The sequence below is a fragment of the Serinus canaria genome, chromosome W (genome assembly GCF_022539315.1).
Source record: "Serinus canaria isolate serCan28SL12 chromosome W, serCan2020, whole genome shotgun sequence".
NCBI classification, from domain to species: domain Eukaryota; kingdom Metazoa; phylum Chordata; class Aves; order Passeriformes; family Fringillidae; genus Serinus; species Serinus canaria.
In genome coordinates this window covers 14,880,801-14,887,405 of record NC_066342.1, presented here as the reverse complement: position 1 = coordinate 14,887,405, position 6,605 = coordinate 14,880,801, and the positions used below count along the sequence as shown (strand labels likewise).

Genomic DNA, 6,605 nt, shown 5'->3' with positions numbered 1-6,605 from the left:
CTCCTCAGCGGCAAACCCACGCAATCCGCTCCCAGCATCGCCGATCTGGAGAGCGCATCCGCCAACCCCTCACCTTCTGGGACCCTGGCACAACCAAGCCAGCTCCCAACCCCTAGTGGGGCCCCAAGCAAACCGTTCCCTGAGCCGCCTCCACTAGGGGGAGGTACACTGGGAGTGGCCACTCCAGGTCACTCCCATGAATCGGCCCCTGCGGCAGCCCCTGAGACCTTGCCGCTTGCATGACAGTGGCCAAACAACTCCTAACCTTGACAACCGCCAACCTGGTATCCCTAGGTGCTCCTGACATTCTTCAGTAAGCATCTAGACAAACCGTCAACATATTTTCTTTTCCCTTCAAGAAGGGCTTGTTCTGCTAAACCTTCCCAGACTCCAGTTCTGCATTGAACAACCTCCAAACAACCATGTGTTAAGACATTTCCCAGCCCTTCATACAGAAATTGTATTCAAACTCCTGTCCTCCTCCAGTACCAAGATATCATTATTCCACATTTCAACATCCTAGAATCTGTTAATGACCCTTTTTCTTTGGTGAACCTCTCCTTTTCTTCTTTTCTCATTTTTTCCCCCCTATTTTTTTCCCCTTTTTTTCCCCTCTAATTTAACATACTTTGGACTGCACGAGGTGTACACATAACTAGTTTATCTCTAAAAGTAAGTCCACAGCTCTCTCTTCTTCTGTTACACCCCCCACTTCCAATTGCATCTGAAAGTCTCTCCCCAACAAGCTGATGCCTGCCCCAGGAACCAACAAGACATCTCCCATCCAAATTCTAGTTTCTCCCTCAATTACCACATCTTTAGTGACAGGAACTGTAAAACTCTCTCCTTTTGCCCCTGTTACCTTTACAGTGTCTTTATTTACACTATAACCGTTTGGAATATTTAAAAGTCAGGTTCTTTCTGCCCCTGTGTCTACCACAAATTCTAGTTTTTCTTCTTGGGGACCCACTTTTAAAGTTATCACAGGCTCCAGATGGTATTTGTCCCCCAGGAAATAAAGCCTATGACTTCCCTATTCCTCCTCTGGGCCCATCTTTCTGAAGATTTTCAGATCTTTTATCCAATCAGGGCAATTTCTTCTATAATGTCCTTTGACCCCACAGTAAAAACAGATATTTAGAGAATGCTTCTGAGATTTGGTTTGTACTGGAGTTCTGTTCTTTTCCTTTCCCCTGTCTCTACAACCTTCATGTCTAGGAGTGGTGCCTGGGGGTTTTAGATTCCTCTGGAAATTACTATCTTGCATAGTGGTTACCATAATTTTTGCTTTCACTTTAGCTTTTTCTTCATCTTTCTGGAAATAAATCTTTCAAGCCTCCTTTAATAACCTATCTAATCTAGTGATCCAATGTGCCAGTCTTCAATTTTTTTCCTAGTTTTTTCCTAATATCTGGCCAGGTATTAGTGACAAAATTAATCCTTAACAGAGCATGTCCCACAATAGTCTCAGGGTCTATTTTAGAATATTGTTTCATATTTCTCTTAAGTCTGTCTAACCATTCAGTTGGAGTTTCTTCTCTCCCCTGCTGTCCCTCAAAAGCCTTTTTAGCATTTTGCCCTTGGGGTGCCGCCTCTTTTATTCCATTTATTCTCAAATTACGATAATCATTCATGTGTTTCCTCCCCTCCTCACCATTTTGACTCCAATTAGGAGGTGCTATTGGCATTTTCTGACCTCCTAGCCCTGCTGGTTTTCCCTTTACCAAATTTTTATTCCAGCAGCCCCGATCATTTCCCTCTCCTCCTGAGAAAAAACTGTTTTCATTATAGATTGCATATCTTCCCAAGTAAAAATGTTTGGACCTAAGAATTGGTCTAATTGCTCAGCTGTGCTATGGGATCTTCTAGTAATCCTTTAATTTACTTTTTAAATTTCTGATTTCAGACGAAGTCAAAGGTGAGTTTACAAACCCCATTCCTCCCCCTCCCACTGGAACTTCTCATAGTGGGAATAAACTAATCTCTTCATCCCACTCTTTTTGTTCTTTATCCTTTATAACCTTTCTCCCTTGTTTTGAGGAAAGGTCAGGGGAGGGCTGCCTCTTAGCTGAGCTTCTTGTGTTTCGATAAGGTGCTTCTTATTAAGGGAGAAAGTTTTCTTGAACAACAGGAGCTGTTGTTACCAAGGGAATGGGACCCAGGGGAGGGTAGGATGGAAGTGTCGAAGGAGGGGGGCTGAGGGGAGAGATCTGTCCTAAGGCTCGGTCCTCCAAGGGCAGGGCGTAGGCGGGGTCTGCTGCTGGAACTACTGAAGGAGAGGGGTATTCCGGTGGAAACCAAACCGGAGCTTGGATGGCCCACACGTGGTTCAGGGCAGCTGCGTCAGCAGCTCCCAGCGCAGCCGGTGTAGACAAAGCAGGAGGGACAGGGCCGGCACCAGTGGTGGCGCCCAGTGCAGTCGGCACGAGCAGAGCAGCCCGGGGTGGGGCAGTGGGGACAGCCATGGGAGAAGCGGTCGGGGATGGAGCGGATGGAACAAATGGGACCCTCGGCGTAGCCAGAGCAGCGACCACAGACCACGCGGCAGGAGAGACCCTAGACAGAGCGGCTGCAAGCCAGGTGGCTGGGACTGGGTCAGACAAATCCACAGGCGGTCCCAGAGCCGGCAGAGGTGAGACAGAGTAGAAATTTTCCAGGTTCCAGGGTAGAAATCCATTTTGATTAAGGTTAAATGTACATCTTTTAGTTAAGCCTTGGAATCTTAGCTGTTTAGTCTGAGCTCAGAGAAATTGCTTCAGTAAAAGACAGAGATGGGTGGGGAGACAGGTCAATTTGGCCTAAGAATTCTTTCTGATAACAAAAGAACTAGCGCTAAATGTCATGCGAAGTCTGTAAAATGAATATGTATGAACCTATTGTGAAATTGTATGCATATGTATTTGGAGAGAAAGATAAAAAGAGACCTGAAGATCCCAGAAATTCGTATGCCTTCTAAGGGGATTAATCCCCCCATGCGTGCAGCGCTGCAATAAACATACCGGCTTTACAACTTTTACAGAGTTGTGGAGTTTTTGATTTTCTCCCCAAAACATTCTGGCGAGCCAGGCAGGAGATTCCGTCTCTGTCCCCGCAGGGCAGAAGGGATAGAAGGACCTCCTAGGCGCGCCCCGGGATCTTCCCGGAGGAGCTCTGCTGTGTGTTTTGCCTTCTGTGGAGACAGACAAGGACCTGCTGGCGTGTGGAGGATTCGGTATGTATTAAGAGGGCCCCCGGGAGATAGGAAGGCTGAATAAGTCAGAGACGTCTGAGTGCTCAGCCTGTGCCTGCAGGCAGACCAGTCGATAGAGCGACTGAGAGGCGAGAGTTCACTGTCCGATAGAGCGGCCGCTAGCAACCCTGGGGGCGGGTTCAAGTGAACTCATGCGTGTGTGTGGTGTCCGGACACTGTATTGCTGTGTAGTTCATGCATTGTGTGTGTTTGTAATTGTGTGAGTGCATGGTGTACGAAGGGAGTATATCTTCAGTGCGGGGGGGTTTCTACCCGCAACTGAAGGGGCCGAGTGAGGCCTGAGGTACCAGCCAAGGCAGGCTATGGGGCAGGGAGTGCCCTGCGGTGAAGTGGAACAAGTGGAGAAATGTTGGTCAAGATGTGTATTGTGTTTAAAGGTAGTGATTTGCGTAGATCAGGCACATTTTAACTGTGACTATGAGCTCAGGGAGTTCCTCTGCCCTGATAGTTAGACTTTATCTCTAGAATTTTGCTGTGTGCTGTTATTTTGATTGTGTCCAGAGTGTGTGAAGACCAGAGGAAATCGAGTGGGTAATGTTATGAACAAAAAAAAGGTTACCGTTTTTTTTCCTAAGAGAAGGAGCAGCAGAGGAGTTTTTGAGTTGATCTGAGAGTTGACCGTTGGCCTAGAGTTCTTTGTTAGTGAAATGTTGTAACCGCCAGTTAAGTATCCTTAAGTATCGTCATTTGACTCTCAATTGTAGAAGATTCTTGTTTATTTCAGTACCACCCTAGCCTGCTGCCAAGAAGACAACAACCCCCCCCTCGGACGGTGAGAGGAGAGGGGGATATTTGCATCTCAGGAGACATGCAAATTTCCCCCAAACCCAGACTACCTTAGGACAGGACCTTTACCAAATCCTGGAAAATACCCCAAAAGAGACGAGCCGAAACAGAATTAAAAGGTCAGAGTGGTGTCTGGACAGCAGGGCCGAGGTCCGAAGCTGGAAGAGACACTTGAAAACCTCGGTCACTCCTCGCCCTAACTACAAACGATGTCAGTCAGACCCAGGACCCGCTGGACTGATAACCCAAATGGAGAAACCCTGGGTATACCCCACTGCCTTGCGAGGACAGGACTCCCGGCCCTGCCCCCTTGGGGACAGAGCTGCAAATCCTCCTCTTCTGATTCACTGCTGGGAGCGGTGGCAGAACTCGGCGGATCTGCTAAAACCCCCATCTTCGAGCTGATCACTTTAATAAAGGCATTAAAAGGAGGAGAATCTCCTGCCCTGTTTATTTCAGGCAAATGCTGAACTGTATTGTATGCTGTGTTGTGTTGAGAAAAGTGGGCACTTTGAGATATATGCCCTTTCGCGGTGAGTTTGTGTGGTTCTTCCCCCCACATTGTGGTAATTTGATGCTCGAATTGTATAGTGGTGTTTGTGGAGATTTTAGGATTTTGTTTGCAACAAATGTAGCATTTTACACAGAAGAACTAGGGTATGGTGATTTATGTTTAACTGTGGTAAAATGAACTAAAGGAATTCCAAGAATTCCCCCCCCCCAGCAATTCCAGCCCTGACTTGTGAATTTGAGATAAGGGAGAGAGCGGTGTGTGTCTGTGTTTGTGGGCATATCAAAGTTTTTGCTGTAATAGGCACAGCCTATTGCAAGGCAGTAAAGTGAGTATCAGTAAAAATGCTTGAATTAGATTGTGAGAGAAGAAAACTAGAAAAAACTGAAATTTTGTAAAACAGAGTTTAGATAGAAGAGATGAATGAGTTTATGAGACTTCAGTGAGTAATATAGTAAATTTGAACTGAAAACAGCCCGCTGTAGAGGTTGATAAACGCCGAAGTGATAAACGGAATAGTCTGCAAGCAATTCCTGAGAGCTTTTGGTGCATTGAGAAGCTGGCACCTTGTGTGCAATGCAGAGTTTCTGTGCCTTAAGGCACAGATTTCTGTGCCTTAAGTGTAAATTTAAGGTTCCTGATCAAGCCAATTCAGAACTTGAAATCCTAAAGCTTATGTGTGGAAGATCACATCTAATGCCTGCCACCTGAAGGTCTGTGTGTGTAGGAAAAACTGAGAAAAGACGACACTGTGAGGCTTGGGTAGAAACAAGATAGTATAAAGAGAAAGAGAAAATGAGAACTAACCAGAGCAAAGAGGTTTCTGAACCAGCCCCTTTGGGAGGGGCTCGCTGGGAGAAAGCTGCCCGTAGGGGCGGCTCAGAAAAGAAAAGCATTTATAATACCTTATTATAGTTAATGCTATTTTAAAATAAGAAAGGAAATGAAATAAAGTCCCATATGTTGATGTAGTTTTATTTTAAGAATTCACCCAGAATGGCAGAGTAACTGTGGGTTCAGAGCTCCCTCTGACCTACTGGTGTTAGCCCTTGAAAAAGAAAACAAAGCAAAGAGAAAGCAAATGAAACGGGTTGTTCAGCATGCAGCATAAGATAGCAATGTATGAAGTCAGAGAAAGTTTATCATACTGAAATGCAAAGCGATTACAGCTCGCAAAATAAGTACTTATAATTTATTAAAGACTCCTCCTAAAGTAAAAGAGGATAAGGAGGAATTCCCCAAAAGGGAAGAGGACTCAGGCTCCAAAGGTAACCCATTGGCACCCATCCCCCTCCTGGCAGTTCATCCAGAACTAGGAGGTAACAAACCCCTCTTCGAGAGGCAGTGAGACCAGAAAAAGGAAAAGGGTGAAATTTTAGTTGATACAGGAGCTGTATATTCAGTTTTAAATAAAGCTTTAGTACCTGTGGAGAACCATTGTGTTATAGTGTGGGGAACAACTGACCAGTCTGAGAAGGCATACTTTTGCAAATCTTTAAAGTAACATGTGTACTTAGAAGCTTTTGTATATGCCCAATTCTCTAAACATTCTCAAATGGGGGGGTTACTCTGGAGGCAAATGATATAAAGATGTTAGGCTTAACATTAACAGCCATTGAAATTAAGAAAGAAATTAGTAAAGAGATATTAGAACAAGTATTTTCAGAAGTATAGGCTTCTGCTGTACCAGGGAGGGTGAAGAATGCACCCCTTCATAGTAAAAAGGCTTAAGAAAGGAACACAACCAGTGAGAATTAAGCAGTACCCCCTGAAAAGAAGATAGGGAAGAAATCAGCCCAATAATCAATGGTACTGGATTGAGGGCTGTCAATAAGATAACAAGGAATTTATACCCTGTAGTAGCAAATCCATATACTTTACTAACTTGTTTAACACCTGAGCTAACCTGGTTTACTGTTTTAGACCTGAAAGATGCCTTCTTTTGCCTCCCTATCCACAAAGCCAGCCAGAAAATTTTTGCATTCAAATGAGAAAGCCCTGAAAGCAGTGCAAAACCCAGCTCACATAGTCCATGTGCCTCAAGGCTTCAAAATTCCC

At 45.1% G+C, this 6,605-nt stretch overlaps 1 long non-coding RNA gene across 1 annotated transcript; it reads left to right on the top strand.

The window, feature by feature from the left end:
- Positions 1 to 2,423: 2,423 nt before the first annotated feature.
- On the top strand, positions 2,424 to 4,189 carry LOC127060991 (uncharacterized). Its single transcript, XR_007780352.1, has 3 exons — positions 2,424 to 2,632; positions 3,095 to 3,211; positions 3,975 to 4,189. It is a non-coding gene; the product is annotated as an uncharacterized LOC127060991 (long non-coding RNA).
- Positions 4,190 to 6,605: the final 2,416 nt, after the last annotated feature.